The 26,920-nt window shown below is 33.2% G+C and overlaps 1 pseudogene across 1 annotated transcript; it reads left to right on the top strand.

Annotated features, from left to right (window-relative positions):
• Nucleotides 1–12,607: 12,607 nt before the first annotated feature.
• LOC148598641 (uncharacterized) lies at nt 12,608–19,675 on the top strand (annotated as a pseudogene). Its single transcript, XR_015918696.1, has 5 exons — nt 12,608–12,664; nt 13,967–14,135; nt 14,537–14,645; nt 16,973–17,551; nt 18,227–19,675. The product of XR_015918696.1 is annotated as an uncharacterized LOC148598641 (transcript).
• Nucleotides 19,676–26,920: the final 7,245 nt, after the last annotated feature.

Below are 26,920 nucleotides of genomic sequence, written 5' to 3'. Positions count from 1 at the left end.
TTGATTACCGCTATAACCTTGGTTCCCTTGATTACTCTTTGATTACCACTATAACCTTGGTTCCCTTGATTACTTTTTCATCAAACGAACAACAAGCTTATCATTAATAACAATTCTTATATCAAACCTGTAGAAGATTAAACACATTTTCCATGTGTTTTTCAAAATTTTGTGCTAAACGAGAGAAACTGCTCAGTTTTGCTAAATGAATGTTCAAGACATTTGTTTAATGTTGAGAATGAATCGAATTTTATTCCTTTGTCTTTTTGATGTTCATTTATTCTATCATCATCTATCAATCATGTTTCCTTCTTCTTTAATGCGAAGCTTTTTTGCTTCTAATGAGCTCCTTATTTGGAAATAAAAAATATTTTATATTATGGCATGGTGTGAGAACTAATACGCGTTACACATTTTGATCTGGTCCCGTATCTAACTGTTTCTGATTTGATTAAGTATCAAAATTCCAAATTGCATTTCCAAAAACCAACCATTCTCAGTTTAATAACAATTTTTCTTTGGAAAATGTCTCTGTGCACCACGTAATTTTGTGTACTATTTCGTATCTCCGTAATGTTTTCTTGCAAAATTGTAAGTAAATTTTCTAAACAAGTTTTATTTTTTCAAAATCAAAAACCTCGCTAGAATAAATGAGAAAGTGACTAATAAGAAAATTTTAACAGTTTTAACTGATAAATTTTCTAAACAAGATATGAAGAGCTTTGTTAGCTTAGCTTGGTCAGTTACCTTTTTTTTTGCTACACACAAATTTCTGTTATAAGGGACCGGTCAAAATTTATCGCCACATTGGACCGGTGCAAAAAAAATAAGAGCCTAAGTAAAAGTTGCAACCCTATGGCTATCTGACTTGAAAAATAAATGATGTCCTATGTCAACTTAATAAGAAAAAAGTTGGTGTCCTATCATGGTTTTCTTATAAAGTTTTTATTTGAAAATATTATATTAAAATATGCATTGTATTAAAGATATTACAAATAAGGTATTGATATAAAGATATTTCTATTTTAATACATATACAGTGGCGTGGAAAATTGCAATTTTTAAAATTTTTTGAAAAATTGTTCAAGATACTCTCACAATGCAGGATTTGAGGTTTAATTTAATAATTTTCTTAGTATGTATATTGAACTTCCAAACATAACAGCATTATTCAAACTTTCCTTATGCATTTTTATACTTTTTACTGATTAAGATATAATAGCATCGTGATGATAAATGGTTTAATTAACATTTCTATGATTCTACGCACATAGTAGAGTAGACATATTTTTTAAACAATCAACTTAAATTTCTGTACATCATTTTCTGTGAAAAAAGGCTTCTTCATAGTTGAGGTAATGAGAAAATAGGACAGGTAATAAATTTTCCCACTGTTTCACAGCAAAAAAAAAAAAAAAAACCCGAATAATCACCCACTTTTCTCACACAAGATTTTGTATTTTGATAAAAATTATAAATGACCTTAAATATCTCTCCCTAATTGTTTTAACCTTAGAACTATTCTCCATACTGAGTCAAAGAGCTCTTTACGTCCACAAAAGAACATAGTATTGTTTTAAGTGAAAAATAGTTATAAGAGAGTGTAAAATTAAAATGCTATGAATGGTCGAATGCCCTTTCCTTAATGCATTGGTTATAAATCTTTTTTTTTAAGTATTCAAACTATTATCAAGTATTGCTGAAAATGATTTACTCAAACATGAATTCAATATAGCGTCTATATAACAGGACGGATTAGATATAGACCCATTGTTCTTAAAAATAGGGATAATAATACATTCACCCCACTTCTCCGGTATCAGCACTGAAATTACACCACTATTGAATCTAGAAACATAAATGGGCATCATTTCATCATTGAAATATTTAATGTATTTATGTAGCACTCCATCTGTTCCATTTAACTTCTTCAAACCTTTCACCACTTTTTTGAATTTCAATTTCAGTAATCGGAGAGTTGAGAATCTCTTCCATTTCTGAAGTTATATCATTAATATTAATGTCAACATCAACAAACTCATCATAACGTACATTTTGATTTAATTTCTTAATTTGTTTAGCCAACACCTTTAAATCAATATCGCCAGGTTTATTTTTATTAGTTTTCAGACACTTGTTAAATATCTCCAAAAATCTTTCAGTTTGTTTTGGAGTTCTCCGTATATTTTTTCAGATTTCGATTGAAAATCATTTTATGCTTTTGGGACTTTTTTTATAAGTTTAATGCACCAAGTCATACTCAGCTGATTTGGTTAACTCTTATATCCGTTTCCATAGGTAGTACGGCACAAGTTATAACAGACAAACTAGGAGAGATGGCTTTGTATTTAAGAAAAAAATTCCTCGTAATTTCGGCTGAATAAACGCTACTGCATCAACAAACAGTGTGAACGTTATCCTTAGTGACTATGACAACAGAAATTTGTTTTTAATGGACGAAAACGGTAATTATGGGAATAGCCTTCCGCTCGATTTTCGACGTCAACTACAAGAGGAATTCAGCGTTTTATACTTCACCACTCGGACGATCCGTCCTGGAGATTGACCCTGATAGACTGACTGTTAAGTTAACCACACATTTTAACAGTGTGGACAGGTAAATCCATCCTCAATCTCATATGCAAGGATCATCGAAGATACACTGTACTTCTTGCAAACGATTGTTTAGGGAGTTGGATATATTAGGGTTCAAGGTAAGAATTTATCTAAGTGTTTAGTCCTCTGGTGACCTTAGTACTGTTTAAAATGATACATTGGAAAATATTCTTGTTAACTTGTTAAAAGTCCAAAATACCGTGAGTTCTAACATACCGATCGGATACAAAACATCATGATTTTGATAAATACAGTTTCGGCGTCTGAGAACTTAATGAGGTCCAAAGCCCACTCTACTTTTGTCTATCTGCAGACTTTCTTTCTTCTTTTAGCCTTATCTTTAGCAAGATAAAATGCTTATCTTATTAAAAAAAGAAAAAGAAAACACAGTAAGTCTCACCAGAAGTACTTTGGTTCTGCTAGTGCTAAAATGTCGAATTTCTAGAATATTCGGTCGAATTTGGATGACAGGTTTTTCAGCAAGCATTTGCAGTACGTACGGGAATAAATTATAGATTTTCTATATTTGTGTGAAACTAAGTTTTAACTAGGGCTATTATAAAGGAAGAGAATCAAGTAGTAATTTTTTTTTCAACTTAAGTTTTCGTTAAAAAAATTATAAATTATTTCTATATAATCAATGCATATTTGATCTGCCCAATTGAGCTTGAAATTAAAGAGACAACTAATTCATCTTTTTCTACTCCATACCTTTACCTTACCGAAACGTATATGATGTAGTCGTATCCATTTGAAATCGAAACTTTATTATAACCATTACGATTTTGATTTTCCTATGGAAGTTACTCTCTCTTAGTGGCGATAACTCAATATCTCTTTAGGGACTTTAGATTATACATTGACCTGTTACTGTCGTACTCATACTATTAAATAAGCTTTCAAGTTTTTATAGGTATATTCAGCCGTTGTTTATATCATCACTGTTGAATTTTAACGGTCGTAATCACAATTTTGTTCTCATAAATGAGACATATATTTCTGTTATATTGAGTTAGACTTACAAGATTGATGTACCACTGAAATTAATATTTTCCGGGTTTTATTATACTTCCAATGTGCGGTTTGTGGAACATGACATGCTTACACATTCCTAGCACCTCGTGTCAATTTCGGTTTTTTTTTATTTTCTGTGTGAGTTCTGAAGCCAAGTACTTTATTTATTTTTTTTATTTGGTGTTTCGGTTTATTTTTTCCCGATTTTTTCAATAGTCTTAAAGATGTTCTGGTTTACTAGATTTCTATAAATCTAGGACATAATACGGCTGATAAAAGTTACCTCAATTTACATTTCATTACGTTATTGAATGTGTAATACAATATGAAACAATTTTTCGTGCATGCAAATATATGTAGCGTTTTATTCTATATTTTAGCTATAATTTTGTTCCCGACAAGTTATATAAATGCCACATTGTAACACAGCATCGTTCGCGGGTACGCGAAGATACTTGGCCGGTAATTGTACGGTAAGAATGATGAAGGTGATGTAGTGATCATAGAACAGGATGGAATAAGGAGACCAACTGCTCTTGGTTTCAACAAGAAAAAGAAGAAACTTTACTTTGCCAATAATTAGGGAAAGTCTGTTTTGATTTTTGAAAAAAATGCAATATAAAACGTATGTTGACACAGTTATATTTGTACCTTTGCTTTCTTAATTATACATTTGCTATTCCCTAATTAGATTTCTTAAAAAAGTCTAATTGTATTCCGAATTTCCTCTGACCATGCAACCCTCCTCTTTTTTATTTGGATATTGATATGTCGGGTTGGGGTCAGAACGATATGCCATACAAAAAGCTGGAGATTTAGCGTACCGTGGAATATTGCCCTTCAACCGCTTGTAACGACTTTCAAGTTGAAATTGTGCATGTCACACCGATCTAGTTCCATTCCGAAATCATTTTCTTGGATGCTGATAGCAAATTTGCTACAAAAAATGCATTTATTATTGAAGTTTTGAACTAGGTAGGTGTGACATGCACAGTTTCAACTTGAAAGTAAAAAAAAGAGGAGGGTTGCAGGGTCAGAGGAAATTCGGACTAGTCTAATTGCTGTTCGACAGATGTCTGACATTTCGGCGTCAAATTGCTTGTGAACTTATTTAGTCATCTGTTTTCAACACTTTAGTAAAATTGATGGAGGAATCTTTACTGGGGCTTGAAAAAAGTATGATTTCAAATGTAGTTTGTATAGGCGTTGCAGTCTTCATAAGTAACACTCCAGACAATAATCATGCAAAATATGATTCATGGTTGGAAAACCTTCATATTTTTACCTTCGAAATTTTATTTTAAATGTTATAGTAAACATACATAATAACCCTTTCTCTTAGGTGATAAAAATTATATCGAATGTACTGTAGAATTCAAAATTCAGGGAGACAACTCTTTCACCCTTAAATGACATAAAAATACAATAGAAACTGTTGACTTTTCAATAAGGAATATCTCCGAAGGGCAGATAGATTGGAATGAATAATTCTACATTTCATGAACATATAGACATAAAAGTGTGGCCTTTTTTGGGGATGTATCACATATCACAGAATTGGCATAATTCTTCCAAAGTCTACTAAAGAAATACTACAGAGGTGATATTCATGCATGTCATAACGCAATAAAATGCACTTTCATTTTTAATTCAGAAACAGTTACAGACAGTGTTTGAATGGTGAATGACATCGGTCCTTTCCAAGAGTTGTCGTTCTTAATTTTGTTGAATGGGTTAATATGGGGCGGATAATATATTGATTGTCTTCAAAATGAAGACCTGCTCGCAGAAAGGACTATAATTACGTAAAAATATTGAGTATGTAGATTGAAAGACATCGTTTGTTTGATTGATTTCCTGTATTTTTTATCACCTCTACCATAAGCAGTGTCTTTCAATCAAATGGATTGGTACTCAGTTGTAAAATCGTATTTTGCAAAGAAAAAATTGGAAATTTATTCAGTTCATGCAAATATTTTGGTACATTATATTAAGATAATCCCACAGTTCAGACAACTCGAAATTTTTTTTATCCTTTTTATTATCTATAGAATGAAAATCGACCCATTTGCAAACTAGCAATTATTGAAAAATATGATTTTTTTTTGAATTATCTGAAATTACTTATGTTTTTCAAATTGAGGCTTTCATATCATTAACTGTCCTCCAGTGTTGCTGTTTAAGGTGAGTCTAAAAATTACAACATTAATTAATGGCTTAATAATGAACGGAGAATCCTGCCTCTAACACAGAACAAAACAGATTTGTACCATTAGATTGCATCATTATTAAATTAAACATAAGTTTTAACATAGAGGTATAGATTTACGATATAAAGACATTAAGTTAAAGCAAAATGTTTAAAAATGGGAAATTTTCAGATCTTATGAGTTTGCAAATAAATGCTTGAAATCGAGGTTATTTTTACTTTTATTATGAGAAGTAATTAAATCTAATATTATGGATGGAGACAAATTATATTTTTCAAATATAATACTCTCGACTTTAATTCATTAATGTCAATAGAAATGTCAGAATATTTAAAGACGAAAATAAACCATGCTCCGACCATTGATCTAAACATTTATAACGATTAAAAGATATTTTTAATCGCTTCGACCATTCATTTAAAGTTTTAGAAGGATTAGAAGATACTCTCAATCGCTCCGACCATTTATCTTAAGTTTTATCAGGATTGAAAGATACTCTCAATCGCTCCGACCATTCATCTAAAGTTTTATCAGGATTTTAAGATATTCTCAATCGCTCCGACCATTAATCTAAAGTTTTATCGGGATTGCAAGATATTCTCAATGGCTCCGACCATAAATCTAAAGTTTTATCAGAATTAAAAGATATTCTCAATCGGGTTTTGCACATGGTGTAAACATAATTAAACTATGTTTAAAAGGAACGCAATATTGTTTTCGTTATTGATTTCTTAGGCATTAATTGTTTAAATATTTGTAATGCAATCATTGCTTATTTGTTAATCAATTTGATATTATTATGTATTTAATTCTCAATACATATTATGTTGTTACAATATATAAGTGGATCAATTATTTAATATGACTTTTCTGTTCTTTTCTTTGTAGATCTGTCCGCAATCTACTAGAGTACTGTGAAAATAAAGTATCAAAGCCATCTCACTAAAAGCCTTACACCTTCATCTACTCTAAAAAGAATCTTCGTAAATTCAATTTTACCAGTTAGAATCATTTTATCCTCGTGATTACATTTCAGTAGGTTAAGAACTCCTTACTTATAATGAAATAAAAACAATGTACAGCCGAAATTAATGGACACAGTCCTAAAGCACCGAATTGAATGAAGTACTTGATGAAACGTAACAAACGCAACAGCGTATAACTGAACTCCGAAATGGTGAATACGTTCAGAGGTCACCATAAGGTCTGCAACATGTAAAAACACACCTTAAAGTTCTAAAAGGCCTCGACAGAAAGGGATATAAACCAACTGTTTCTACCAATACCTATTAAATACACTGAACAGTAATGCAACGACACGAAGACGAATTTTTTTAATAACAATCATACTCTGCATGTGGTCGGACAGGCGCATGAAACCTGTGGTGGAGTTTAAACTAGTTATATTAGATAAGATAAGATAAGATAAGATAAGATAATGTCTCTCTCAAACAAGCTATTGAAAATTAACTTATAAGAATATATAAAGTAGCAACAATGGCAAATATTCCAGGGAATATCCCAACATACGATGTCTAGGCAGCATTTTAGACAATAACTATTCTGTATATATAAAAGATCCATCAGTAACTACAGATTTTTGTTTTCTACGTAAAGATTGTTCACAAAAACAGCACATATCTTTTGTAGGTATTCCACTAATTTCTGATGGTTTTTGTTTTCTCATTCGAAAACTCGTTGCTAGATATGGTTTCCAATTTTGATATTTTTGGTTTTGAGTACTTTTTGAATACTAAGTATCTAAGTATTTCTTGAATTTGATATCCCTGAATATTTGGTTCTAATGCAGCTGGAGAGAGGTCACTCATTGTAACACATGTACATTATGCCGAAATTTACAATATATATATGGTAATTATTTTAGTATATCAGTATACAATGTTGCTTGAAGGTCATGCCATGCAAAACAAAACAAACAAAAAAATGAAAAACTATTGAAGCAAATAACAAAACACTATAAAACGAAATAAAAACATACAAGTCTTAGTGGATTCCCCAACACATTTTTTATCGGATTATGCGTAACATTCGATATGTTCCCACTAAAGTCTACTTCTTCGATGGTTAAAAATCACAAAATAATACGGACCAAATAATGTAAAAACTGTTGATTCCACATGTACCGCCTTAGATAAAAAAATCTCTATGTCAGAATTCGAAATAAAAGACAGAAAATAAACTTGTTTTGGATATCTTTCCAATGTTTATATTTTTTATATGATGTTTGGCCCCCTGATTACATGCCATACATACGATATTTCATTTAGACCTGATATATTTATATCTGTTTTATGTCCGATCAATACCACAATAGCATCGGTATATCCCATCCGACAAGCCCAATAGAGAAGAATCTGTCCTTCACTAATACAAATATAAACTTCAATGCCAGGGTATTTTAGAAGCTGTTTTAGTACATGCACATGATTACTATAGCATGTTACTTCTAAAGGGAAGCTAGCAATGTTTTCGCAGACAGATACGTCTCTTGGAGACCAAGCAAGCCCCCTGATTACCACCATATGGACAGTTTAAAAAAAACCTGAATTTCTGACAGTCGACTTCAAGAAATAATTTATAAACAAGCATTTTTTTTGGTGATTTTTCGTTGCCTTAATATAATTTTGTCGTTTTCGGATGTTTGCCCACTGTTTCCAGGTTGTCTGTTGCACTTGCAGCCTGTGCTTGGTAACAAATTAATGCTTTCACCCTAATGGCAATGTGTTAGTCAATAATGTTTTTTCGTGTCGTTATTTGACTTTAAGTTTATTTTGAAGGAGTGTAATCGCTCTTTTACCGTGGATTTTATATCAACAGCCGAATCAACCTGATCAAATCTGAATCTACAATATGTAAAAATTTTGGAAAGCGTCTTAACTTAAAATCATTTATGTAATACATTGAACTTTCAGACCTGTCTTTCTAGAGATGTCTATATATATGACCTCCTTTATGATATTACTAGCCTTTTTTATGACACCAAAACGAGGTTTTGGGGGGTTTAAAGTCTGTTTTTATTTGTTTTAATAAAATTGTATCACTACAAACTAGAATTCAAACAATACAAGAGGTGCACCTTTACCTAATGCAGACTCGAAATTAGATTTAGAACAATTTTAAGTAGGACCTGAGAACGGAAGACGTAAGATAATTATTAACACAATTGAAGCATGTAAAATTTAAAAAAAATACACTATGCAAATGTCATCAAATGATGTGTATCTTTGCGCGTTTTTTTATACATTCTTCTACTCACCATTGCAGTTTTTTTTAAAATAAATTTTGGTTGCGTCTATAGGGTTTTATGGTGTCCCCGGTCGGTGATTATAATTACCAAAATAAGTAAATGACGTCATTTATTTTCATTACAAAACAATAACTGGTGATTAAATGACGTACTTTTTTAAATTTGGATTTTTTTTCTGTTTTTTTTTTTTCAACTTTTATACGAGGTGCTGAAATTTATAGCACATTCTTTAAGAGTGTTAGGGCGTCTTCAGCGTCAAAATATTGTTTTAGTGTGTTCTTCGTTTACACAGTGAGGGGTAATTGATAGTTGCACTGCCTTCAGTTAAACATGACTCTTCTTAATGTACACGGAAGGTTCAAACATTTTTTTGGGCAAAAAAACTCATTTCATATTACGCTTATCATAATTGCTTACACAATCAATGAATATGTGATGAAAATATTTTAATGAATGAACATGAACACATTTTCATTAAGTTACATGACATATTTAAAAGAAGCAGAGAGTGACGTTCCTTACTGATGGTGGTGTGAATTTTGGAGCTAAAATATTTTGATGTAAATTGTGTTCGGACTATTTTGCACTCGATATTTCAGGATAAGTGCAAGAAAGCATTCAGAAATAATTACTTTATCTAGGTTGCAGTTCCATGACGTGATCCTAAATACACGGCCCCGTGCAGGTCCGGATGTTAAAAGAATAGGCCTGCAGCAGCGCTAAGCTTGTCGTATAACGCGACTAAATAGTGCTCAGAAACCTAGCCGGGGCCTATAGGCGCTCTGTCCACAGAGCAACTGGGATGTGTGCCCCAGGTGGTGGAATGGGGTACCCCTGGCGTGTTACATGCTGGGGTTGTCAGGCTATAATACGGAAAACCAGACCGCAAACCATAGTTTTGCACCGTGTTGGGAAAGATGCCACGTTCCTCGCACGTTAAAGAACCCTGCTGTGGTATTCGATAGGAGTAGGAACCTTTGCGCTCCGCCACAGGAGGCTAAATTGCCCTACCTTACCCATCCCCCTTTTTCCAGTGGCAATCAAAATTTGTCGACCCTATTATCCTTGTGACCCATCCTTTTTGTTTTTCATTTCATGTTCATTTTATCATCCATTTCATGTTCATCGTCTGAATATAGCTGAAATATTGCTGCTCGGACGTTAAACCCCAACAAACAAACAAACAAACAAACCTAAATACACGGTGCTTTTAAAAGACATTATTTACTCTCATGAAAACAACTACACTTTTCCTTAAAAAATAAATGGTTCATGAGGATAGGGTTTTATCGGTCAAGTTTGATACTAATTGTTGAAAGGAATCAAGTATATACTAGATGAGATTAAGAAACAATTTTCGTTGAACAAGGAATAGTATATACAATGAACTGAGAAACATTGTATTGTTTCAATTGAAGATGTAAGCTCAAAAATCAAGTTTTTTAACAAATGAAATTTCCTTACGAAAAAGATATTACTCGGTGTTGAACAGTCTATTGCAAATGTAACGATTTACCTTCTAAATAAAAATGGGTTTCTCGCGACTCTGATGCTTAATTATGTGCAAGTAATTCCTGGGTCTGTCCTGTCCGTAGAGGGTTAATAAAAGACAACAATATCAAATGGTTCACGTTATCTCCGGATTTTGAACTGTTTCTAGAATTTACGTACAAGAACAATTTGAGATTGTTCACAGAAAATATACAACAGGTCACCCTTCACATAAATGTCATAGGACAACTAGCAGCATCTGAGGCAGACTTTACTGAGGACACGTATTCTTCTGGTGTCTTTCAAAATGGTAAAAAGAAGAAAGCAAGTACAAATACAACAGTAAACGTGAAGGACCGGAACAGCATGAAGACAATTCGACAGTTGTACCCGATGAAGATACCGTACCAAAATAAACCGTGGTCGAAGAAGAATACAAAAAAGTTGAGAAAGAACACCGTCCGAAAGTGATAGCGGGATACGGAGCATGTGATTCTAGAACAGTTGTTTCAGTTTATTTTTTACCTTACATTAAAGCGTTGGTTAAGACCTTACAAAACTAGTTTAAATCCAACGCAGACATGCGCATGTCCAAAGTCTGGAAATGTCGGTCATCAATATATCTACTTGTCGTTATTTAGCTTTTAAGTAAATTTCGCCATGTCTGTTTCTATATCCACAATTCCAGAGCTTTTTGTAACTACGACTTTTGTATTGCGCTAGACCTCTTACAGTAAGGCTTCTGGAACAAGATTATGTTGCTACAAGATTGAAGTCATCACTACAGAAGTTTTATGATCGTCTTCATGAACTCGTGGGTCATTACGTGCGGTGTATCTATCTGCACGATGAAAACTGATTTGTTCAACGTGTCATAGTTTTCTTTTCATCTTTCCTCTACCCCGGACTTAACTTTTTATGAGCAACTCGCCGGATGTTATGTATTTTGTTGTGTTTATCTGTTATCCATGTCCGGTATTTTGTCCCTGGATTACACTCGTTTGATTTCCACTAGTTTCTTGCTTCCCTCGATTACTCTTGTAATAGTTATCGCCTGGTGACATCGAAAGATGGCAAATAATGATAGAACTGCTTAGATGGTGGCATAGTAATTTTGATCAGGTCGTTTCCCCAGGAATGGTGTAAGTTCAGTTCTAAAATATGTATTGATATGAAGAAATAATTTTAAATAATTAAAAATAATAGCTGAAATTGTGAAGAATTTAAAAACATAAATTTTAATTTGATAATGTAAATATTGAATAAGAAATGCGCAATGGAATTGTATGTGGAGATGGGAATTTCTCTATGGGGAATTGGTATGGTGACAACTGGGAATGGTTTATGGTATGAAGTGTGAAGTTAATACCATACACACGCAAGAGCTGTACCTAGGATTATATGTGTTAAAAGAGCTGGAGATGTTCAAGGGACTTTAAAGTGCAAAACTTGTGTTTCCGTCATCTGACATTATTGTTGAAATCGTATTCTAAGACTTCGGCGTTTATGTGATAATTTGTAGCACTTTAGCTATAGCTTATCAACCGAGAAATTGTTGTAGCTAGATGAAAGGTAAATGTATCTAAGGTCAAGATTGATTTCAACGATTACTGCTAAAGTTTAAATGATTCGACAGACAATTTCGACCTGCAATTTGCTAAATCGAATTTCGGCTTAGAATAAAACTGTCGGAGAGTTTTATGAACATTCTTCAGGGTGTTGCATGCATAATGCAAACTGGTGCACTGTTCCGATGCCATGTAAACTTTTGTGTAATATTTAAAGATAAATTAGATTATTCAAAATCAGAATAATGGCGAAACAAAACAAATGAACAACAAGCTTGTATCGTTTGAAGTCGATCCCGGTTTTTTCTTTTTATCTTATCTTTTTTGTTTTGCATTTTGACGATTATTTAAGGCGTAAATATTCAAACAATGCGTATATTGATCTACCAAGCAAAACTTTATCGGTCTAGATATTTTTTTGTAAAAGAAGATAAAAAGTAGAACTCACTACAACACATGCGATATTGCAAATTTCTTGTAAACAGATTTATACTGAGGTTTGTTTTACTTTATCCATCTATACGAAATTGCATCGTAAGTTTTTTTTCTCATCTAATCTTGACAATTCGTTTCCATTACCTTATAAGCTAAATATATCTGTTTTTGGTTTAAATATCCGCAGCGTACAAATTTTGAATGATATAACTCACGTAGTCTTTTTTTTTAATTTACCATAAATTCTTCTAAACGTTCACAGAAACGCTTTTCAAAGTACAATGAATAAAGTTCACAACATTTTTTTTTGTTGTTGAAAAAAAATTCTCGGTCTTTTTATAAAACACCACTTCATTACATGTTTATCATAATATTGATATATTTGTGTATTTGTAATTGCTCTGTTCTATGATCAAGGTATGAGAACCTTTAAAGCCTCAAGATGAAACAATGGGTCATTAAAACCTCCCAAACCCATTATGGCGTTCCGAGATAATATAACAAGGTAATTAAAAACACTCCTTTTTATATACATTAATTACCAACCACAGGAAAACTCGTAGATGAAGGAATTATTTATTTATTTATTTATTTATTTATTTATTTTTTGAAAACTTATCATAACTTTACAATTTAGAGTATTGGTATTTTTGGACTATATCAGGCCCCAAAACAATCATATGTAAAAAAAAACAATTCTTATGTCACTATGTAACAATGAATCGTATCTCACAGATTATTCAAAAAGATAAAACAAGAAAACTATTGGGGTTCGCTCCGACCGGCCTTGACATTTTACATGTTACATGTACCAGGTGTCCTAGTAAAAACAATTACGCTAGTCTAAAAAATTAAGATCATTTTTTTTGTAAACAATTCCATACATTGAAACCTACAGATTTTAGAAACAAAATATGATGAGATGTCCAAGAGAGGTGTCACACATTTTGTATTATAATGCTCTGTTCTTTTTGTTTTGGAAAACAATAGCATTTGGTTTTATGAATTAATATACAAAAAGCATTCCATATTAACCTAATTACTATAGGTTAAACAACTCAAAGTTGACTTCTATCGAAAGAAAACAAAACATTAAATGGTTTCAAGTAAAATACCCCCTGATTGACTTCAATTTCAAACTAAATAAAGGTTTGTTTTTTCATAGTTAAATAATCAACTATTAACATTATGAAATGATCAAAACATCTTACAACTAACTGACTTAACCATTCATCCTAGCACATAAACCACCAGACAAAATCAGTATACATTTACAATGTACATGTAGTAAAATTTATAACGCCAAATCAATTAAAAGCTCAAATTTCACATCTTGTATTATTAATACTTTTTTTCTTCAAAAGTACAAGTGTGGACACAGACTGGTATTGGCCAAAGTACAAATTTGAACAGACATACGTTTTGTCTTGAAAGAATAACCAATGGAACCAAGATTCTAACGGAAATCTAAGGAATCTAATCCAGGGACAAAACCAGACATGGAAAACAGACATAAACAACAAAGAGCCTAAAGTAACTAAAATAGTATATACAAAGTAACAAAAGTAAATGAGAAACTTAGACTCCACTTAAAACTGGGAGCATGGCTCAGATGCACCGGTAGGGTGAACGTGTTTGCATCGATTAGAAAACTCCTCCATTTACTGAAATCAATAATTGAATTATGCACATATTTATTAATATATATTAACATGTGTTACTAAATATCTACTGATATCAAAAAATGGGAAAAACAAATTCCACAATGACTTTCCACAACCATAAGACATGTCATATATATATTCATCCTTGAAGGTGTACTTGCATGGATGTGTTGAACTTGCTATGTCATGTTAATAAGGATTGGACATTTCACTTTATGTAGGTTAGCTTGGTAAAACTCTGGGCACTCAGTTTTTTTTGTTCTTTTTTAGATTAACAGAAACCAGCAGTTTGGTATCTGTCAGTTACATGGATTGCTTTAATTTTAAAATGGAAGGGCCATAAACTAAAAAATCAAATAGGAGCAATCATTAATTAGTAGTAAGTAAAATCAAGATTTTATAACCATAACCATAAAGTCATCGCTCGAAAATCAAGTGAATATGGACGACGACGACACGGACGCCACCGACGATGACGTTGCTGTCAGCACCATTGTTCGGTGACACTATATATACAACGTCTCAGAATGTGACGACTCTATACGCTACACTGCTCCATCGTATCAAATTGATATAGGGAAGATATGTAAACGTATAGAAAGGTCTGAAAAATTCCCAACGATGTTAGAACTGTCAAATTTGCGATGCAAATTTTTGGTCGTTCCCTCTGCGGGATATAAATTCTTAGCAAATCATACACTACCAATTTGGTCCTAGGGAAGTGTAATGGACAGACAGGCTTTTTAGGGAATTGAAAATGGAACAAATATATATATATATATAGTTCTCTAGCAAAGGAGAATAAAACCGCATAATGGAAAAAATTCCCACTTACAGTAATGTACTCAACGAAAAACATTTGAAATTCTTATGAAACAAAAATACCGGTATATAAAGGACATTAAGGCTGAATCCATCGGTACTGACTCACAATTAACACTTCAAAATCAATATTTCAACTAAATCTTGTATCAAACAATTTTATCCAATTCTAACTAGTCACATACATATGTAGCCTGATAAATGTTTCCTTGGACAAAAACTGTATACTTGTTTGGCAGCTGTATAAAATATTTCGATAGGCACTGCCAGTATCATTTGGTTTCAGAACCAACATAACGTGTATGTACATTCAGCACTTCACAACACTGTTTCATTTCTTTGAAACTTTATCTTCCCTGTATCAATTTGATCCGATGAAGCAGTGAAGCCTGCAAGGAGGAATGCCCCGGCCAGCGAAAGCTATATTTTTATATAGCCTGGCTGATCTTACCGAGTGGTCTAGGGCGCTGGACTTTGTGCAGGTGGTGTTGCCACAGATGTCACAGCGGTACGAATTCGAGCCGCGGAGGGAACGACCAAATATTTGCCTCACAAATCTGACAGTTCTAACACCGTTGGGAATTTTTCAGACCTTTCTATGCAAACATTATCTTCCCTGTATCAATTTGATCCGATGGTGCAGTGTAGCAATTCTGAGACGTTGTATAATATTGATTTGTTGTGAAAGAGTAATCAAGGGAACCAAGGTTATAGCGGTAATCAAAAGAATATAATCCAGGGACAAAGACCCGATATGGAAAACAGACATACACAACAAAGAACATAAAGTAACGAAAATCATACATACAAAGTAACAAAAGCAAATGAGAAACTCGAGCTCCACTCAAAAATGGGAGCATGGACCAGGTGCACCGGTAGGGTACGCGTCCTGTGACATGCATCATTAATTTGATCCTTTATCCTACATAATAACACCTAGATGAACTGTCCCGTACTACCATACATCATGTACTAAGTTACAACCCTAGATTTATCCTACGAGGAGGAATAACCCGGCCATTACTCATGCGCCGAGTCCCAAAAGGGACTAAGTCTGTGGACTAAGTCTATTACATGTTTAGTCTTTGCTTATTTGGTTTTCATTGTATCTTTATGACTTATTTCATTTCAAAAGTATCAAATGAAAATAAAAATCTCTTTCTACCGACCCTACAAAATATTAGAATAGTGCTTGGAAACATAACATAATCTTTCTCGGCCTTGGAAATTTCCCATCAACTGACTGGCATGCACCAATATCAGTCTTACATGCACTGGAAAGTGCTGATTTTATCCAAAAAGTATTTTGCTGGGTCAAAGATTCAAAAAATACTCATGTAGGCTATACAACGCTGTATATAAGTGTGCATATTGCAAATTGAATCACTAGGTCACCGATCGACATTAAATCACGTCATAATGCATTAATTTAAATGAATTTAATGAATGAACGTGGTCACATGACAACTAATTTCCCAGAATACACAATGACCCACATTCAAAGGTTTGACTATGTCCGGGCACTGCGTTAACGCTTTGATGCTTTACACCGTCTGTGAGAGACCCCAAACGATAGCCTAGGACATTACGAAACACCTCAGTCTGTCATGTATTATACATCTGAGTGCAAACCGGGTCTATCAGTACTGAGTATATATGTAAGCACGAAAACGAAAATTAAACCAACTATAGGAAAAGTCATCTGATTGTCAGCGTCACACATATCGTGCATATGATTGGCTAACACTGTGTTACGAAAGATTTTTGGGGATTTTAGTTATTTATATATATCCACAAAGACACAAATAAACGGATATACGGAAAGTGTTATCATGTTCAACTTTATTGTTATACTGTTATTTAAATAGAAATAACTTTTTGCAGGGGGATTTTATTCGATGGGAAAAAGCTCAAAAACAAAGTCGATCAATCTTTAATGTTACCTGAATCTCGTTTTCTATTTGTTTCAACCAAATTATTTAATTGGTTGACGCTTTGTTCATCCGCTCAATTTACTATAAAGGTAGTATGGCCCAAGTTACAACTGAAAGGCAGACTAGGAGAGATGGCTATGTATTAAATAAAGTAATTGATCATAATTTCGGCAGAATAAACGCTATTGCATTAACAAACAGTGGGAACGTTATCCTTAGTGATTAAGACATAAAGAAATTTGGTTTTAATAGATGAAAACGGTAAATATGAAAAGAGGCTTCCACTCGATTTTCAACCCAATGATATCAGTGTTGACTTCGAGAGGAATTCAGCGTTTGTTACTGCACCACTCAGACGATCCGTCCTAGAGATTGACCCTGATAGACTGACTGTTAAGTTCAACCACACATTTGAACATGTCAATCCATCCACGATCTCCAGCGCAAGGATCGTAAATAAAAGAACCATACTTGTTGCAAATGATTGTACTGGGAGTAGGATATATTATGGTTCAAGTTATGATTCAAGGTAAGAATTTATCGAAACTTTATTAAAACTATAATGATTTGGACTTTCCCATTGAAGTTACTCTTTCTAAGCGGTAATATTTCAACATATCGTGCCTCTAGACTTTACCAACAGTTGATCCGTTACTGTCGTAAATGTGATCTTTAAGAGCAAAGATGCTATCAATTTTTAAGTTCTAACTTTTAATAGGTGTATTCAGCCTTTGTTGATATCATCACTACAGATGTTTTACGGTCGTCATCGTTATTTTGTTCTCACAGATCCGATAAAATATTTCAGTCAGATTTACTTAGTCTTACCGGATTGACGCCTTTTTACTCACTTGCAATGTGATAAATGATTTTGGCGGAACGGGACATGTTAATCCATTGAGCACACGATATTACATTAGTTTTTATGTGCGAGTTCATATGCAAAGTGCTTTAGTTTTTTTGCTTCGAGTCTATGTTGTTTTGGTGCTTTGGTGTACTGTTTTGTCGATTATTGCAATAATCATAAAGAAAATGTTTGTGTTAACTAGATTTCTTTAAAACTATGACCATTCTATGGCTGAAAAAACTTACAGCGACTTACGTTTCATTATGTTTTAATGTGTTGTACAAATATGAAATATGAATATGTAATTACATGCAAGAAAATTTATGTAGCATTTATTTTATTAATTTTTGGCTTTAGGTTTGTTCCTGACAATTTAAAACATTACGAAATTGGACCACAGTATTTGTCGCGGGTACGCGGGTATCGGTTGCTGTGGATTTTTGGGCATGAACGCATTGTTCAAATCAACAATTTGGAAAGTGATGCTTTATTTTGGATAATCACAAGTATTGAACCATCCTCCAAAATTAGTGTGTGTTCTGACATTGCAAAAGGCTTAGGGAGCAACATGTATATGACTGGTTTGTTTTCAAACAACGTAGCAGAAAGTAAGTGGATCGATGGGGAGAGAGAAGTTGCTGTGTTTCTCACAGAACAGGATGGAACAGAAAGACCTACTGCACTTTGTTACAATAAGGACAACACCAAACTTTACATTGCCAATAATGGGGGGAAATCTGTGTTGATTTTTGATAAATAAGCAATTTAAAATGAATATTGCTGTCATATTTGTTCCTTTGTTATTTTATTTGTATATTAGTAGCAGTCTTATAAATATAAGGGAGGTAATTCATGTATGTCAAAAACCCAATCAATTCATTTTTATTTCTAATTCAGAAACAGTTACATATCATATATAGTCTTAGATATAGGGTTTCTACAAAATGAATAGGACTATAGTTACGTAAAACATGGAATATTGCAATTGAAAAACCATCGTATTTTCATTTCAAATTATACAACGGTCGTGAAGATTTATTTTAGTTTTTATCTTCACAAATAATTACTGAACTTATTAATTAGTAAGATTATAGATTTGTCACTATAAACTGTCCTCCAGTGTTTCTGTTTTACGGTGATTCTAAACATTACAATATTTATTAATGTCGTACAGCACCTACCTCTGACCTGAACAAAACAGAGATATTATCATAAAAAATATATTTTGTACCATTAAATTGTATGACTGGTAAAATTAGATTAAATTAAAAAAACGATTTTTTATTAGTTTCATATATCAAGCTTGTAGGAAAAAATTACTATTTTTTTTATGGAGCTGCCAGAATTTAGAACACCAACCCACCGAAAAAAAATCCAAATATCATTCTACGACTTCAACTTTAAACATGCACAATTACTCTATTTTATGTTTTTTTTTAACTGTAATCATAATACCAAAGCATGTACATCTGAAAAAAATTTGGATATCATAACCATGTTGTTTCAAACCATAAACTTGAATAAAAAATGTAGAATTCAAAGAAACCGAATTCAAAATTAAAAAAAAAGAAAAATATTTTTATTTGAACGAATGGGTTGTTCTAAAAGCTTTAAATCTCAAAATTAAATACAAAATCCACAAAACGTTACTCATATGTCATAATCTAAATTTAAACAAATTCGAAAATATTCTGTAAAAACGAAATAACAAGTAACTATAAATGAAGAAGAAGGTGCTAATCTCTTCAGATAGAAAAATATTAAGTTATTTTCGTACATCATTTTACTTGCACTTCAGAATTGCATTTTGGGGTATTTGTATAGTAAGTTTTATTGCTTTGATTGATGAAATTGTTGATTTTTTACTCTAATTAAAATGATTCTGTGTTGTGTGATTAGCAAGATCTTGATTTAAAACATCAAACTATGCCCTGGATTGGCAGCAATTAGATGCATTCCAGACACAGGAAATTACAACTTGGATGCTAAGTTCAGTTGATATCAAAATGGTCAATATTTTCCGAAACAATGATATGTACATGTAGTAATTGACGAATTGAAGATTTTTTTTGTCCATTTAATTCCTTTAGTAAAATTTATGCATATCTAAGGAATTCTTTTACAATTCTATGTTTATGCAGATTTATATTGTATACATACTTTTGATATTCATTTGAGATACATTGTCTTTTTATTATCAATGATAAAACAGTTACAATCTGGACATGATTGTTCACATGACATCTAAAAAATGGATGCCACAAAACTTTAACATTACTTAAGTGTGAGAAAATTCTTAATTGCTTGTTGCATCATCAATTTCAAAGACGTTGATTTGATTTTCCATGAAAATTAGGAATATTTTCAGACTTAAGAAATTCTTAAACTTTGTGACACCGGAGCCTGAGCTTTAGAAAATCCATTGTCAATCTTGCAAGGAAAAACACTTCTTGATATAAACAACATGATTGAACTCCGACAGAGTTAATACTTTCTGAGTCACCATAAGGTCTGCAACAAGTGTAACCACACTATAAATAAGTTCTGAAAGGCCCCGACAATAAAGGATATAAACCAGCTGTTTTAGACGATACTTATTAAACAAACTTGAAAGAAATGTAACGACACAAAGCCGCATTTTAAAATAACAACATCTTCTGAATTCAGAGGACATGCGCATGAAACCTGTGGCGGAGTTATATATTAGATAAGAAAAGATAAGATAATGTCTTTTTCAATAAAGCTATTGACAATTAACTTATAAGAATATATGGAGTAACTACAATGGCAAATTTAAACTGCTGTATAAAGTGAAATTGTTAATATCAGAGAGCAATATAATATAATGTAAACAACTTACTTTCTACTCATGATATAGGATCTAAGCTTCTTAAAGACATAAACTATCTCCTTTATTGTAAGTTAAAACAAAACCAAGCACACGATAAAGTTCACGCAATCTTAAAATAAAATATCTCTGAGGAATATCCCAACATACAACGTCCAGGCAGCATTTGAGGCAATAATTCTTGCATCGCAAATTTGACAGTTCTAACATCGTTGGGAATTTTTCAGACGTTTATATATATGTATATAAAGGTCTGAAAAAATCTGCACAATGTCAAAGTCCAGCGCCCTAGACCACTCGGCCAGTTAGGCTGTATAGCAGTGTAGCAAATAGAATCGTCACATTCTGAGACGTTTGTATATATATATAATGGATTTCAAAAAATATAATGCAATTTTTTAATAGTATAATGATGTTAGAGCCTGGAATTACTAAAACATTTTCGGTATCAGCACAATTTGTCCAATAACAGTGACCGGAAGTATTTACTTACGTAGGGTACACAAAAGGACAACCTAGAATAATAAGAAATAGTACCTTTCTACTTGGTAAAGCTCCGCACTGAATGAAAATTATGTAATTTCCTCTTCGGATTCGGCGATATTCCGGATGATACAGAGCGGTAGAAAGATGACCTCGGAGCAGCTTGAAGCGTTTCGCTACTAAAAAGAGGGTCATAAACTTCTCTCTGATATGCCCCTAGTATTTATATTATTGTAAAATAAGTAATAGGGTCATATCAGGGACGAGTGCCTGTGCCTAAGGCCCTAAGCTGAAAGTAAATTTTCATACCATAGTATAAGGGGCCTGATGGCAACACAGCAACTTGTTGTCATGTTAACAGACCAGGTGGTGTCTTCCGATTTACAACCAATGACAGTAATAGCATCTGTCATGTGATGAGAATGTGCTTATAACTATCAAAGGAGGGGAAACAGCCATTTCAGAGTTATAATACACATCAAAGGCTTCATCGACTGCCCCATTTTATAGTTTTTACCCAGTTATGGTAATGAAGCTTCGAATTTAACTCTGTTTATGAATTACTTTATGGCATATGTCTTTCCATTTCCACACTGGCCTGTGATGAGGATATTATGACCCTCTTTTGAGTAGCGAAGCGCTTCGAGCTGCTCCGGGGTCATCTTTTCTACCGCTCTGTGTCATCCGGAATATCGCCGAATCCGGACTGGAAATTACATCCTTTTCATTCAGCGCGGAGCTTTACTGTCATAGGGTATGTAAGTCTCGTCACGTAACTCTGTGGTTTCATGAGAATGGGTCCTCGTCTACCATTCAAATGCATGGAGATACATCATTAACATACCATTGAGTTAAATATAAAAAGCAAAATATCCTTTTGTGTAAAAATACTGATAAAAATGACAAATGTCTTGTTCTTTTTGATAAAAAGGTTAGGAAAAGCATAAAATAAAAGATTTTGCATTGTGACGCAGCGTATCGATTTCCCGGAAGTACACAATAAAATTCAGATCGGTCTTCGGATTTCAATACATTCTACATCGGAAATTCCGGAAGGGAAACTGAAACTAGAACGAGACATACAAACCCTATGGCGGCCGTAACAACATTGGAAGCTTAAATTCAGTAAAATGTCCCGTACATCTATGAAATATGTAAAATGAAGGTACTTATCCCATCGATGAACAGAACAAAAATGTCTTCCATGTAGCGTATCCCATTGCGTCCGTTGAGGTCAAATTTGCACTGTTTACATTTTGGCGCAAAAATCCATTTAATAACATTCCATATTTGTTTGTGAATTATGATCCAGTCGTTTTCGTTTTTGTATCGGGAGGAGGGGTCTTCTTAAATTCTCAACCAATGGTTTACCGGTCATGCCAGTTTACACATAAAAAGGGGGAGGATGCAGATGTTTACACAAAGACGAGGGAAGGTTTATTTTGACACGTTCTACGCCTTTCCATGTCTGGACAGTTTTGTACCCCAGAAAAATGGTGGATGTAGTTAAATTAAGCAAAATAGTGAACTTAAATACTCGTGTAACTCGAGTACACATGATCCGGATAGTACGTCGATTGAGCATGTGTGAAAGCTTATTATAACATATTTACCAATGATGGTCTTCGAAATTGGATATTTAATATTTAATATTTTATATTAAAAGCAATTTAGTTTTATTAGATGAAGATGGTATTATGGAAGTAGCATACCTCTCGATTTTCAACCGCATGATATCAATGTCAATACCAAGGAAAGCAGAGATTTTGTTACCACAATACTCAGACGATCCCTCTTAGAGATAGACCCTGATAGACTGACTGTTGAGTCCAACTACTCATTTGAACAGATAAGGCCAGCCATGATCTCAGGTGCAATGATCACATCGAGTATATTTCTATTACTTTCAAGTTTTTCATTGTGAGAAGGCTGTTTTATATATTATGGGTCAAGGTAAGAATTTATTATTTAAATGTTTCAGTTATTCATGTGACCAAAAACTTGAATCGTTTTTTCGAGAGTATGATTGTTTTAAATCGTTTCTATTGTTGATATTTTTCTTTTGTCAATATGTTGTGTAGTGCACGCTCTTCGAATTAAAAGGTCAAGGGGTCCACTTCCGGTGAAGATCGATCCACTTCCAGTCTCCAACGGTCCCCCTTTCCGGTACTTAATCCACGGCCACCGGATGTGACGTCATGCGTATGCCAAATGGCCCCCATAGGTGCTCCTCTTGACCCCCAACCCACCTCTGCCAATACGACCTTAAAACACATGTACATGTACATCTATACTACTATAATAGACCTTTTTTCTTCTAGCCGTACCTTTCAGATAGAGAAAATGCGTCTTTTGTGATGAACCACACAAATTATAACCAGATGTAAAATCTATTATTAAATCTATATAAGTTCTTTTTGATGATTTCCGCTGCAATCTTGGTTCCCTTGATTACTCTTTCACGTTTTGGACAGGTACTTATATTTTGCTGTTTCTAGAGTAATTTTATATTGTAGATAAATCTAACCTCGACTTGTGTAGTAAAAATGTTCCTTACAAATACTCCGCAAATCAATATTATTGTTTATGGATACGTGGAGCAGATAATTCGCCATGGATTTTTAGGAAAAGACAGAATTGCTAGAATCGCCGACTTTTATTATGAACGAAATAAGTGTAATTCTTACAGAAAAGGATGGACTAAGAAGACCTACTGCCCTTTGTTACAATAAGGACAAGAACAAGTTCTACATTGACAATAACTGGGGGAAGTCTGTTTTGATTTTCGAAAAAAGTGCTAATTAAAACGCATATTGCCGCAGTCTATGGCAAGCCAAAGTGGACGAAAATCAATAGCTTGTAATATTAAAAAAATCATTCTTTTAATAGTTTTCCTTTCCTGGTTTGTCTACCCCGGACTTGACCTTTTATGAGCAACTCGGCGGGTGTTTCTAGAAAAGCAGAGGACGCTTATCCTACCGGTGCACCTGGTCCATGCTCCCAGTTTTTAGTGGAGTCCGAGTTGCTCATTTGTTTTTGTTACTTACCTGGATTACATTCTTTTGATTACCGCTATAACCTTGGTTCCCTTGGTTACTCTTTGATTACCGCTATGACTTTGGTTCCCTTGGTTACTCTTTGATTACCGCTATAACCTTGGTTCCCTTGGTTACTCTTTCTCATTTGGCTGTTGCTCTTGTCTGTTGAAGATTGTACATGAAACTTACCCTTAACAGGAAAGGGGAAAATAATATAGTTTTCTTCAAAATGTAGAAACGATTATAATTACCAAAAAAATTGAAAAAGCATCGTTTGTTTGGTGGGTTTTTTATAGATTGGTACTGTACATGTTTTTTTAATTACATAAAAAGGCGCTTATATTTGTAGAAACATCATTTATAACAAAGTAAAACAAGTTAAAATGAAATTGAATTTTCATGGGAAAGACAAGACACTAGGATAAAAATTACTTATGAATGAACATCATAAGGTCTACAATGAAAATGTTGAAATGATATTTTTTTGTACTTTTCTGTGATTTCTTTTGGTGTCTGCCTGTATATTATTTGGTGCCCTTGTTTTCGTTACATTTACCTTGTCCCATTACTTTCAAATTGATGATATATATAACAGTAGTTTTTCTGCGTTTTACTTTCAACATATAAACTCCAGGCAAACCAACATTGATCAAACTCACAGTAAACCGACGGATGTCTGTGGACTGAAAACGTATGCAGAAAAGATTGTTACTTTATAACAGTTCGCGGTGCATGCATCTAAGACAGCGATTACCTGAATAAAGCTTTAACTGAATCTCTGAATGTAGCATAAAACTGAAAAGAAAAATACCGCCATACATTCAACAAGACTATTCCACCAATCTCCACGTCCAGATTAATATATTAGAGATGCTAAAAGCTATGTATCATTACTTGGTTGTATGTATCAATCCAAATAAAATAGATTACACATGGAAAATGAAGACAAGGAAAAAAGCAGTATGAACTCTCGTAAAAACTGGGAGTGGCATCAGGTGCTCCGGGATGGTAAGCATGTCCTGCGACACCCGTTATGTTGCAAGTGACTCGCAAAGGGTTTGTTGATGACATTTAAAAAAAAAATAGGTAACATGTATTACAAATAATTATTAAATTGAAATATTCCTTAAAGACTTCAGTCAATAAAATGAAAATGAGTCGTGTAGAGTCAAAACTATCACTAATTGGTGTTTTATTTTACTCATTGAGTTTCACTGAAAGCGAAAGTAGATGTTCACTTTGACAAGGTAAAAGAAAAATGTACTAGCTATTTTGCAATCCCTTGTATCTTCATGCAGCAAATCAGTTACAGAACTTGAGCAAAAAAATAACGAAAAAAAACAGTAAGTCACACAGAAAAAAACTTTGATGAAATCAGACACCTATAATCATAATGAAAATTACAGGTCTATGATCAAATACACAAAAAAAACACTTATGATTGAACAAGTGATTCCTTCAAGGGCAAATAAATTTTGTGCGATAATGTAGACAGCGCTATTCCGTGTACAGGAGTACTTTTATGAATAAAACACATAGTAGAGTTTATGATGTACAGGATAAGACACCAACTCACAAGGAACCAATTGATTCACTACGCTGGTCTGATATTAGATAACAAAATGTTTCTTATAGAAGAGAGAATAAATCAAAGAGTCGATTAATTCTCGTCTACAGAGTCAGATATAGACTCATATTAGTAGCGATATGAATATGGTCACAATTCGTCTAAACTATAAAATTTAACCGTGTGGAAACCGCAGGTACATGTACTTCATTAGCGGTATAAGCAATAATCCCACAGAGCATGACATGAGGTCTTTCTTTATTGATGGTGATGTACAGTTCTCGTAACTGCTTTGTGTGTGTGTGTGTTTGTGTGGAGAAGTAGCCTCTTTTTCAGATACGTTATATTTTACGCATACTACAGTTTATAAAAATTATATATATATATATTATTTTATCGGTTTGCTGAAAAAATGACATGAAAGATCTAGAGTTACAGCAGATACTTCTTTTGATTTTTTTCAAAAAAAACCTTCACGATTTTTTATGAAATTGTATACCTTAGTACTAGATTGTATGCATTATTACAGGAATTATTACAGCATTTTTATTGTCATATTAAAGAATCTCAGTAAGAATACTGAGTTATCCTCATATAATTTTATTATCAGTGAATGGAAGAAGAAATAAATCTGCAATGTGTCCAGTTTGTCTTCTAAGAGGTTAGTATCAGGAATATTTGGCAAGTTAATCACCAAATATTTTTTATTAAAAAGTTAAGAATGCCCATGGTAGGGGAGGTTTCAGAAATTGTTGCCATACATAGGGTAGGACTACTTTTTTTGGTCATTTTTTTTACATTATTTCTGTTAAACATTGATGATAATTTTTTGGGGGAAAAGAAAGATTCGCTAACGGCTGATCATGATGTAAATACAATAACATGCTTTAAAAGAGAGAACGGAGAATTGATCTACATGTACATCCTCACGATGATTAGCAATTGTCATAAGATTTATAAATATCCCGGTCGTTAGAAATAACTTCTGTAAGTGACACAATATTAAGTATGAACGTACGAATTCGACAACTTTACTAAGATTCGATACATATAAAAACAGACAACATAAGCTCTAATGATTTTTTTAACCGAATAAAAATATATCACATACACAG

Source organism: Perna viridis, chromosome 14 (assembly GCF_037379345.1).
Source record: "Perna viridis isolate PV_CMFRI_1.1 ecotype Kerala chromosome 14, ASM3737934v1, whole genome shotgun sequence".
Taxonomy (NCBI): domain Eukaryota; kingdom Metazoa; phylum Mollusca; class Bivalvia; order Mytilida; family Mytilidae; genus Perna; species Perna viridis.
The sequence above is the reverse complement of the archived record's forward strand: the minus strand, read 5'-3'. Positions and strand labels throughout refer to the sequence as shown.